The sequence below is a fragment of the Oratosquilla oratoria genome, chromosome 12 (genome assembly GCF_046742065.1).
Source record: "Oratosquilla oratoria isolate Oo_2021 chromosome 12, ASM4674206v1, whole genome shotgun sequence".
In the NCBI taxonomy this organism is placed as follows: domain Eukaryota; kingdom Metazoa; phylum Arthropoda; class Malacostraca; order Stomatopoda; family Squillidae; genus Oratosquilla; species Oratosquilla oratoria.
In genome coordinates this window covers 56,384,537-56,396,843 of record NC_134788.1, presented here as the reverse complement: position 1 = coordinate 56,396,843, position 12,307 = coordinate 56,384,537, and the positions used below count along the sequence as shown (strand labels likewise).

At 38.8% G+C, this 12,307-nt stretch overlaps 1 protein-coding gene across 1 annotated transcript in view; it reads right to left on the bottom strand.

The window, feature by feature from the left end:
- Positions 1–4,979, bottom strand: part of LOC143030789 (uncharacterized) — a 64,351-nt gene extending 59,372 nt beyond the window's left edge. Inside the window, exon 1 of the mRNA XM_076194006.1 lies at positions 4,808–4,979. The gene's annotated coding sequence lies outside the window, so the exon portion shown is untranslated. The remainder of the gene's footprint in view (positions 1–4,807) is intronic.
- Between the last annotated feature and the right edge of the window lie 7,328 nt (positions 4,980–12,307).

The following is a 12,307-nucleotide window of genomic DNA, read 5'->3' as shown; positions in this document are numbered from 1 at the left end:
GTGTATGTATGTGTATGTATATATGTGTATGTGTGTATGTATGTTTGTATGTGTATGTGTGTTTGTATGTGTATGTGTGTATGTGTATGTGTGTATGTATGTGCATGTGTGTTTGTGTATGTATGTGTGTGTATGTATGTATATGTGTACGCATGTGTATGTATGTGTATGTATATATGTGTATGTGTGTATGTATGTTTGTATGTGTATGTGTGTTTGTATGTGTATGTGTGTATGTGTATGTGTGTATGTATGTGCATGTGTGTTTGTATGTGTATGTATGTGTATGTATTTGTATGTGTGTATGTATGTGTATGTGTGTATGTATATATGTATACACACATACATACACACACACACACACACGCGCGCGCGCGCGCACACACACACACATGCACACACACACACACACACACACACACACACACACACACACACACACACACACACATAAAACTTGTGGCGCGGTTGGTAGGTTTGTAGTTTCCGGCTACCACTACGGAAGTCCGAGATCGAATCCCGCCCAGGACTGAAATAATTTCAGTATCGCTGCAATGCGGGTTGTTACTCCAACTCTCTTGGGCGGGGAGTTGTGTGTGTGTGTGTGTGTGTGTGTGTGTGTGTGTGTGTGTGTGTGTGTGTGTGTGTGTGTGTGTGTGTGTGTGTGTGTGTAAGGTCACAACATTACCCATAGATCGGTCATATATGAGCTCTCTTTCGGGAGGGTAATAGCTGTCAATCACGAATCCAACACATGATCCAAAAGACCAAGACCATGATGAATCACACACACACACACACACACACACACACACACACACACACACACACACACACACACACACACACACATTCACCAATAGATGAGATTAAAAGGAACTGGACGTTTGAACGACATTAACCCATTCAACTCCGATGACAAGATGTCTTGTCATTTGGTCAAATAAAACAAAAAATCATAAAACACCAAAATGTTTGATCAAACACCAGAAAAATATGACGTCACTCCTCGCTTCGCTGCGAGCGAAGCGAGGATTGACGTCATATTTTTCTGGTGTTTGATCAAACATTTTGGTGTTTTATGATTTTTTGTTTTATTTGACCAAATGACAAGACATCTTGTCATCGGAGTTGAACGACATTAATAAAAAGTACAATTTCCTCTACATGATTATGAATCCAGAGACAAAGAACAGCGTAAGGTCAGAGACGGGACCCTTCCAAGAAAATGTCGCTTATCCTGTTTACTACAACTAGGTGAATACACACAAACACACACACACACACACACACACACACACACACACACACACACACACACGACTCGGTGGCGTAGTTGGTAGAGCGCTGAACTGCCACCATAGCGGCCCGCAGTTCTTGGTTCGAATCCTTCCCAGGGCCGAAATTATTTCGGTACCGCTGCGCTTCGGGTCGTTACTCTGACTCTCGTGGGCGGGGAGTTGGGTGTGTGTGTGTGTGTGCAAGGTCATAACATTACCCATAGATCGGACCTACGAGCTCTGAGCTCTCTTCCAGGAAGGAAATAGCTGTCGATCACGAGCCCAACACGTGATCCAAAAACCAAGTGAATAAACACACACACACACACGCGCGCGCGCGCGCGACTCAATGGCGCAGTGGTAGAGTTCCTGGCCATCACCACGGCGGTCCGAGTTCGAATTCCACCCAGGGCTGAAATGATTTCGGTATCGCTGCGCTGCGAGTCGTTACTCCAATTCTCGTGGGCGGGGAGTTGTGTGTGTGTGTGTGTGTGTGTGTGTGTGTGTGTGTGTGTGTGTGTGTGTGTGTGTGTGTGTGTGTGTGTGTGTGTGTGTGTGTGTGTGTGTGTGTGTGTGTGTGTGTGTGTGTGTGTGTGTGCGTGCGTGTAAGGTCACAGCATTAACCATTAATCGGTCATATATGAGCTCTGAACTCTCTTTCGGAAGGGAAATAGCTGTTGATCACGAGTTCAGCACGTGATCCAAGTCCATGGTGAATCATACACACGCACACACACGTGCGGGGTCAAATGTGTACATGATCAGTGGAAATCAAGGCTATAGATTAAGTTAGAACTGTACATGAATTTGAAGCTAAACATGACAAAAGAAAATTAGAGAATAGGAGACGAAACCCAACGGACATTTCTCCTTTTCTATATACTTAGGTAAACACAATTAGGTAAATACATACGCACGCACGCACACACACGTACACACACACACGTACACACACACACGTACACACACACACACACACGTACACACACACACACACACCTCGCGAGTATACGAACAAGGAGACATCCTGTGATATTTGAAGTAGATAAGAGAACAGTCCAACAACCAATATTGACATCCGTTTGTGAATCTCACTACTGAATCACTCTGCCCAGAGGTCGAAATCCCTATGCATGGTTATACTCACATATATGCACAGAATTTGAGCCTGTGTATTTGCCCTATCACAGAAAGCCCCCCCCCCCCGTATATATGTGTACAGATAAATAGATGATTATACGATAGTGCTAATGGTATCATAGCTTCGTTGGACGTAGAAAAGCTATTCACAAACATTCCAATTGAGCGCATTATCAACTACATTATTGACCGTGTTTACCATGACGACAGTACTCCCAACATAGCCATCCCAGAGTCCACGCTTCGTGGCATGCTTGATGGCCGAGTTGGAAAGTCACTGTCGCACTTGTCATGAGGATGCCCGGTTCGAGTCCTGGGCAGTACCACATTTCAATTTCAAGCATGCTGGCCTTTGATGGCTTAGAATTAAAGTGCATTGTGGTTGTTAAAATGTGTATATATATATACATATACATATATATATATAATATTTGTGTATTTTGGCAGCAACATCTCCCTAATGCATGTAGTATTAAATGCGACGGAAATCTCGGCGTTGATGATCTTTTTCTGAAGACTTTCAATTCTTCTCGAGAAGCGTAACCCATTCAACTCCGAAGACAAGATGTCTTGTCATTTGGTCAAATAAAACAAAAAATCATAAAACACCAAAATGTTTGATCAAACACCAGAAAAATATGACGTCAGTCCTCGCTTCGCTCGCGCTTCGCTGCGAGCGAAGCGAGGATTGACGTCATATTTTTCTGGTGTTTGATCAAACATTTTGGTGTTTTATGATTTTTTGTTTTATTTGACCAAATGACAAGACATCTTGTCATCGGAGTTGAATGGGTTAAGGAATACAGGAATTCTCCGAAAGTGTAGGGCACGGAGACGAATAATGTCAACTCTGTGATTTACTAGCAGGACGTTTCGTAACTCTTGTTACATTTTCAACTGAATAAATCTTGTTACATGGGTTATAAAAAAAAAAAAACACTGGGAAAGGTCAATATGATACTACTGAGCAACTAAGTATATGGCGCTCCGTGGGGAGCCTTATCGGACGAGTGACGAGATAACTCTACTAGAGGAAAGGTCAGGAGATCAGCACTCTGGATGTTGATTGAGTGTGATAAATCTTTTATATAATGGACTTGCAATAAGGAAAGGCGATAGGCATCGTCATCCAGGTCCATGATTATGGTGCCTTTCACAAGTAGTTCTCTCGTCGGGGGGATCCCATGGTCGTGTGGGTTAAGGTGGTTCTTGAGGGATCCTGCTTGTAGGTGGCAAATGAGGCGTCTGGAGAGGCGAGTAGTCGACACATTCCCACACAAGAAGTACGAGTTCCACTGTCCTCGTGTTGACATGTATGCATGTAGATGACGTTTCTCCTCTAGAGGGATTCTGGGCGGAGGGAAGAGGTTGTTTCTTAATAAAAGGTTGGACGACGTCTTGGACTGGTAAAAGATGATAAAATGAAGACATTTATCCTCGCGTATTGGGTTTACGTTGCGGCGGATGATAGTCTTCCTAACTCTTTCTTCAGTTTTATACGCCGATGTTATGTGGCTTTTGTAAAACAGTTTTGTGGGTGTCTTGTTTGGGGCGTCGGTGTCGGGGTCAAGTCCAAAGTACCAACGGTCGATCGACTTCATCCTTGATAGATCTCTCAGCAATGTAGTTAGGGAAACCGTCGTTTACAAGAACTTGGGGGGTCCGTTCAAGTTCGTGGTGAACAGATGTCCAGTCTGAACAGTGGGTGAGCGCCCTCCTGACATACGCATATTAAACACCGTCCATTGTTGGTTGATTTCACATAGACACTGGTTTTGTATCCAGAGTCACATTGGGAGACTTGTACATCTCGGAAAGGAAGCGAGCCGTTGAAGCTAATTTCGGTGATGAAAACGAGGCCTGATTCTTCCACGAGTCCCTGGCGGATGTCTTCTAATTCATCAGCGCTACTGAACTTGAACAAGATGTCGTCTATATGACTACAGTAGATACTAGGCTTCTTTTCAGACAAGACCTTTTCTTCTATTGTTCCCATGAAGAACCTGACGAAGAAGACCCCAAGAGAGGATCTCATTGCCACGCCATTTGTCTGTACATACATGTGTCCTCTTGGGATTCTAAAAGGTATTTCTTTTGTGCACAGTCGGAGATTTTAAAGAGCGTAGGGCGTGTTCAATGATGCATTCCTTAAGGATGAGAAACGCCTCTTTAGATGAACTGAAATTCTTCAGAAAATGATAACGAACGCCAAGATTTCCGTCGCATCTAATATATATATAAATATATACATATATATACATATATATACATATATATCTATATACATATATATATAAATATATATATATACATATATATATATATATATATATACATATATATATATATACTATGGACATGGTTAGGAAGCTAAGTTTAGTACTTACTCCTAAGATGTACAGGAAACTCCAAGTGATCGACGCCGGTGACGACGACGACGACGACGATGATGACAAAATCTTCTCGGCCACTTGGACACCCCCTTCTTGCACAAAGGACAACGGACAACTGAGAGTACATCCGCTCCCCATACTGCGTATTCTTTCGTTTGCTCCATGTCTTTACATCAGCTGTATAAAGCAAATGCTGTATTAAGAATAACACACCAGAATAATACATCAGTACATGAAATTATGTTAGACAATTTTAGCCGAGGGAATGAGGCTTTATATTATTCTAAAGCTAGAAAAGGCCTCCAAATCAGATAAATTTGCAAGCAATTCTAGTCGGCCAGGGGGTACAGAAATGGTGCCAAAATATCTCAAACCTAACAAATGAGAAACATTTCAAGATTGCTTCATTGACGACAAGTTCGTGGTATAGAGGATATACTTTACATTTGATATACAACGAAAATACAAATCTACAAGTAAACAACACACCAAGGCAAGTGATACGATAATGATAATTCTGATGATGATGATGATGATGATGATGATGATGATGATGATGATGATGATGATGATGATGATGATGATGATGATGATGATGATGATGATGATGATGATGATGATGATGATGATGATGATGATGATGATGATGATGATGATGATGATGATGATGATGATGATGATTATTTTACAAAGGGATGGCACAACACCTCATGACAGATGAAAGTATTCCTTGAATGTATAAAAATAAAAGACGACGAAGATACACAATAAACTACAGCGAGAGAGGGTGGAATAAGATATACTAAAATCCCTAAGAACCGTGACCATCCAACATTTTTCTTATCATGCTACTCCCTATATATAGTTATTCGAACCCACAGTGACATGTTGAAAATGAACGCTTGCTTGAACGCACATTGACAAATATCCTGGGAACCACATCCCTTTCCCCGATCCAACCCTCCTGACAAAATAAATATTTGTTCGTTAATTTTATTTCCCCGTCAATTTTATTCATCTAATTATTCTATTCATTAATCTATTTATTCAAAAATTTTCTCATTTCTTCATTGCGTTTCTAGACCCTTATGAGGCTTTCGAGACACCCAGTGCACCGTCACCATGGTTGGTGGAAATGATAAGTTACCGACATCCTGCAGGGAAAATCTAATAGTTTTCCTCCCGGAAATACCTACGTGTTAAGCTTGGCGCCATATTGTTGAGGCCACTTTCTCGGTGGAGCTATGGGTAATAGTAATATAGGCAGGGCCCCCACATAGGGGAGGGGGGGGGGCAAATGCTCGGAGGCGGCAGTTCTAGCCTGGAGTTGCCGCCCACAAGGCTGACAAAATAATGATAATTAAGGTCACTTAAGCCCTGAAAATTATACCGTAGTTGACGATTCTGCGTTAGAATATATGTTTTTTTTCATTATGACAACCACACTGCAGTTTGAGGATTTTTTTGTGAAAAAAAACTACAGTATTTGTTTTTCACTTAATTACACGACACACACAGTAAATGCATCTTTACAGCATTCATGCATTGTCCTGTCTTTCCTATACAAAGTGGCCTTGTACCTGTCACGTCCTTGGCATGAATAGAATCTCGTGGCTGTGCTGTGTCACACCCTTGTGTGAATAAAGCCTCCTGTTTGTATTTCTAAGGCACGCCTTGCATGAATATGTGTTGTGTATTATCATTAATGTATGTTATAAATTATATTTCATGTGTAAAACATTGCGCAATACCAGTCTGTTGGGGCGCATTTCGAAATACGTTCTGGCGCATTTGAAATACGTTCTGTCATGATGCCCAGTTCAGAAAATATATATATATATATATATATATATATATACATAATTCGGCATGAAAAAATGTTCTTCGTTTCCATTAGTTGGAGGTGTTTAAACTACCTACTTTAGTTATGTTTCGGCATTCCGTAAACGTAAGCACTGATTCCCACACTATATAAAGGCCGGGCAGAAAGAGAAAAAGAGACTACCAAAAGAGGACCAAAGAAGAGAAGCAGATAGAACCAGAACGGAGGGAGAACCAGAGAAAGAAGGAAAGAAAAGAAGCAGATACCCACAGCTCATCAGAATCTACATCATATTTTTTCTACATTTGTTGATTGCGACAATTCAACTAAACAAGTACGTTGGACCACACGTACTGAACCCGTAATTTGGCAATCTCTATGCGAAGTGTAAAGCCTTCCGTTTTCCTGAATTGTTTCAGACATCTCCTGACTGCTGTTGGACTGAGTGCGACTCGACAATCTGTTATTTCTCGACTGCGAAACATCAACAAATCCCCTACGTGTTCCCGACTGCCAGAAGATTCCCCTGCCATAAGTTATGCATCAGCCTTTCCTCAGACTTGTAGAGCAGACCAGACAGCTTTATGTTGGTGAGACTTCTGGCAACCAGAATCAAAGCTTGTCTACACCATAATCAAGACTTCAATTCGCCATCTGCTCTTACATGCTGTATACAAGTGCACACCTAGTTACTCGGTAATTGTTTATATTCCCATTTATGATTCATGAAACATGTATAAGATTATCTTTTTATTATTTGTGTATATTGCTATTGTTCTTATTCTATGTCCAATTGTGTTGTGTTTATTTTATCATTGCAAATGATTAATCTTAACAGTTTTATTATTCTGCCTGAACTCTGTCACTCGTCTCACCTGTGCACATCCTTAACTTTTTTGTTTTTCGTGTCATGATTAACCTGGCTCATAAGTGGGTCGTGACATACTGGCCATTTTGGGAATTCACATGGACATTAACATAGGGGATCTTGGGTTGTAGGCTAATGACTGACACAAGACTACTGTGTGTAGGAAAGACACTGACATAGAGCAATGCATGAATGCTGCAAGTGAATGCCCCTATTAGAAGTACCATATCAGGTGGTGGCATTTCATTATTACAGCATGATATTTCCCAGGGTTTGGTATCTAACACTTGTGGTTACTTTCAACTCCAGGGGTTGGTCCTCTTTTGACTGGATTTTGATCCCATAAAAAAAAAAAAAAATCACATATATATTAGTCCTGACATTACTCTTTAACTAACTCTGGATTGCAATCTATTTAAAATATAATTTCTTGAAGTATGCTGTCAATCTGGTTGATCTTTATAAGTACCTTTACTAATTAATCTGTTGTCTTGGTTACCTCTTTCATAAGACCTGCAGCCTCCAAGAGAATGGCAACAGCCAGAGGTTCAGCCCATAAGTTACTCATTGAAGTGACTGAAGGAGTCTGAAGTATTAGCAGGTGTTCTGCTGCATCTTATGTGTGGATTCAGCTTACACAAGTAATGTCTTTTGCCAGGGTGATTCTGTGTTGGTTCCATTGTGATGATATCCAGCAGAAGGAAGCTAGGGTCACTGTTTTAGCCTGTAATTCTTTAAGTAAAAATATTTTTTTGTCTTCTATCTGGAAGGGGTTTGTTTTGGGTAGCACTGTAAATGGTACATGTCAATGTGGTGGCTGCATCTGCTAAAGAGCTCCACCTTCCTCCTGTGGTGGTGTCAAGTCAAAGGACAGAGGGATCAGAAAAAAGGTATCACCGGCCAAACAACCTATGAAAGAAGTTCAAATTTCCCCACTTCTACTTTGTGGTATGGCTCCATGGGACTACCTGGTTTCTAGAATAGGGCCAAAGCTCACTCTTTCATAATGACCACTACTGTCTCTTCATATATTTGTTCCCTCTCATGATTGCTGAATGTACCTATCTTTCTTGCAAATTTTCTCAACAGTAAAAGAAAAAAAAATTCTAGCCCAACAGAATCAAATTTACATGTATCTTTGAGATGAAATTGAGATAGTTATGAGCAACTCTCAAAAGTATCAATGGTTAATGTATATACATCCTTGCACTATCTCCTAAGATAGACATGAAATTGACAACTGAATTCTATCATTCTATAGAACAGGAATAACATTGAAAGAACACTACATCATAATAATTTTATTTGCATACAGTAGTAATAATTATTATGGTTTGTACAAATTCTTCCTGATGTTTCATCAATCATTCTTAACAGTAGCAGACTGTCCTATAAACATAAAAGCTACCTTATATCTATCAACAGCATTAATAATGAGTTACACCTTTCTCACTAATGACATCACATAAATGCTGAAGTAATAATACAAGAAGCCCCCTCAAAACCATGACTGAAGTTTTTCAACTGAAATCAGCACTGCACAGTATGGGAAGACTGTAACTTCTTTTTATTGACACTTCTTTCCAACAACATACTCCCACCCCGACAAGAAGTACTCCTCTATTCAGAACCACAAAGACAGTAACTCAATATTGCTCTATTTCTATAAGGTAGCCAAACTCCTCTTTGACCTCCATGAACTAGATTAAAGTGCCCAGTAAATCACATGGAATTACATTTGTACTATCCAACTCCATTACCTCTATCAACATTTATTATCATAACATTTTTACAGAGGTCTAAAAGATGAAAAAGTGTTAAAAGATATCACTAAGACAAACAAATCCATGCAGTAATTTATTACAACCCAAAAACTAGGTCTATGGTTAAGAAAAATAATTTATGTAATACTGAGGCTACCTCTAAAACCAATGCAATGTATGAATTTCTATGTTCTATCGAGGACTGTGCACCTTACAAATCCACCAATATTGGACATATGAGGTGCAGCCTCAGTAGACGTGTCTCTATTCACCTACAAGATGGAGCTATCAAACATCATTTCCAGCATTATCATAACAGTGTAGTAAGCCAGGAAGACTTAGTTAACTGCATGAAAATAATTGCTAATGATAGGGACACGTACAGACTAAAACTTTTGGAAGCAACATATATTGGAAAAAAAATATATACGGTATATGGCTACATGTAAGTCAGGTATACCCTGCCTCCACCACCAGTGCATTAGGTAGACCAACCCTTTCCTCACCCCCTACATCCTCCCTCTCTCTCTTGTGCATCAGTAAACCAGCCCCCCTCTCCCTCCCCTCCTTCAGCAATGGTTAAATCTGACAGAATTAGCACGAGATTTCAGGTCTTCACCAATGTATAAGCATTGACACCAGTACATTCTAGTGTCATTTGATTTTTGTGATAATTGCTCCCGTCATGTAATGTCTTTGTAAATGATTAAGTTTTTATGTTCATTTTTGTACTTCTTGTATATTCCAGACTTTATTCTTGATGATGTCTCATCGTAGAAGAAATGTTGATTAATATATGGATGATTTTGGTAAAATAGCCTTTGCTCAACTCCCAAATGACCAGTTCATTGTCAGAAAACTGGAGGATACAAGGAAGAAGATTATTAACTATCAGAATGCTGTTGTTTTTAATTCTAGTTGCATACAAGAGAATCTGTTCCCCTTTTTTCATATACGTATACAGTCACTATCTGGGTTACAACCTAGATCGGTTCTGACCAACCAGTCGTAAGTCGGATTGGTCGTAAGTCGGATCCCATGCAAAATGGCCAACACGAGGATACATATCAATCTGTTGCGTTATTAAGTACCCTTTTATGTTGAATACTATTATATACAAGTTGTTTACTGTTTATTTATCAATTTTATGCTTTTTAGCTTCATTTTTATATCTTTTTCTTACTTTTTTAATGTTTTAATACTGTACTGTATTTCAGTATATATACGTATATATGTACTGTATGTATATACTATACCTGTATACACACACACACATTCATCGGTCGGACACGGTCGGAGCAACACGTATTTTCAGAGCGCTGGCTTACGAGCGAAAATATAAACAAGAAACGATCAGCGGCGGCCTTGTTGTTTATACGAGGAGTGGTAAGCTGTGCAATCGTGGTGAAACAATGTAGGTCGAATTTGTATCTCTGTTACTTTCTTTCTTAATTTTTTTTATATTGTTCTTAAAAATGGAAACCCCTAAATCCAGGGACGCAACTAAAAGAAGCCTGGAGTAGTGAGAAAAAAATCATTCTTCGCTTCAACACCAAGAGAATACCAAAAATTAGATGTAAGTAGATTTTCTGGGTTTGAAAGGGAAGGAAATGGATTATTAAGAATAGAGATGGATAGAGAACCCACATACAGAAACATAATGAGGAGTAGAGATCTAAGTGATATCGTACATGAACTATTAGAACTTAAAAGCGAATGTAAGATAATGTACCAGGAAGTATCAAACCTAAGGAAAGCCAACGAGGAAAACAATAGGGAGATAGATGAGTTGAAAAAGGAATTAAAACAGCTTAAGGGACTGTGGGAAGTGCTTATAGGTGAACGTGTCATAAAAGTTGTTCAATTTCTTTGGTGAACTTATGTATACTTACTCTATCGGAAAGAGTATTATTGCATACTAAATTGTTTTAGTAACATGTATATATTACATGTAGTTAATTTTTTTAATTTTTTTTATGATAGTATCTGTAATCATTGAAGTATCCATAGGCATAGGAAATCAGCCTACTATATAGGAAATGAAAGATTAGAGTCTTGGGAACAGCTTCATTAAGTTAGATTTTTTCCTACTCTCTTTTATTTTTTTTTATTATTTTTTTATTTTGAATAGTAGAAACTTCAGTGAAAATCTGCTATGATAAATTAAACAAAAAAATTAAGTTACAGTTTCCTTTGTTTTTTCTTATCAAATTAAAGAATTACTCTTTCTCTTTACAAATTCGAAAGAATGAATGAAATCGGACAAAAAGAAACAGAGATATGGTTATTTAAATATAAAAAACATAAACTTTTCAGGAGAGGCATTTAAAGTTTAAAGGAGCGCACCGGCATTTAAAATCCTCCGGCCGCGTACTCACTCGTGACATTGTCTATTTTTTTTACGTTTCCGTTTAAAACTTTAAACAAAACTGAACTGGCTATCGAAAATTTGACTTTATTTCAATATACAGAATGTTTTTTCATGCAATGGGGTTGCCAGATATTGCCAATAATTTATCTATTTCATTTTATATATAAGAATAGAAATGGAATTGAGCTGTAATATTTGGTCGAAGTGTTACAGCCATCATAGAGAATCTTTTGAATACCTGTTGGTAAAAAAAAAAAGATAATACAATCGCATGCATGACTGGTAGCTAACAGATACGCGACAGGGCGACATCCTTTCTCCTTTAGCTTTGAAGAGATACTGAGATCCTTGTGGTGATTGACGATTAGTGTTGGGCAAGTTGCCAGATATCTCCATATATATTAATTATAGTAAACAAAACAGAACTGGGTATCAAAATTTTGACTTCATTTCAATATACAGAATGTTTTTTCATGCAATGGGGTTGCCAGAGGTTGCCAAAAATTTATCTATTTTATTTTATATATAAGAAAAGAAACGGAATTGAGCTGTAATATTTGGCCAAAGTGTTACCACCATCATAGAGAATCTTTTGAAATGTTTACCTAAAATTCGTTAATTTTCCAGAATTTTTCGTGTTTTCGCGCCCTACAGTCCCTTAAGGGTGATA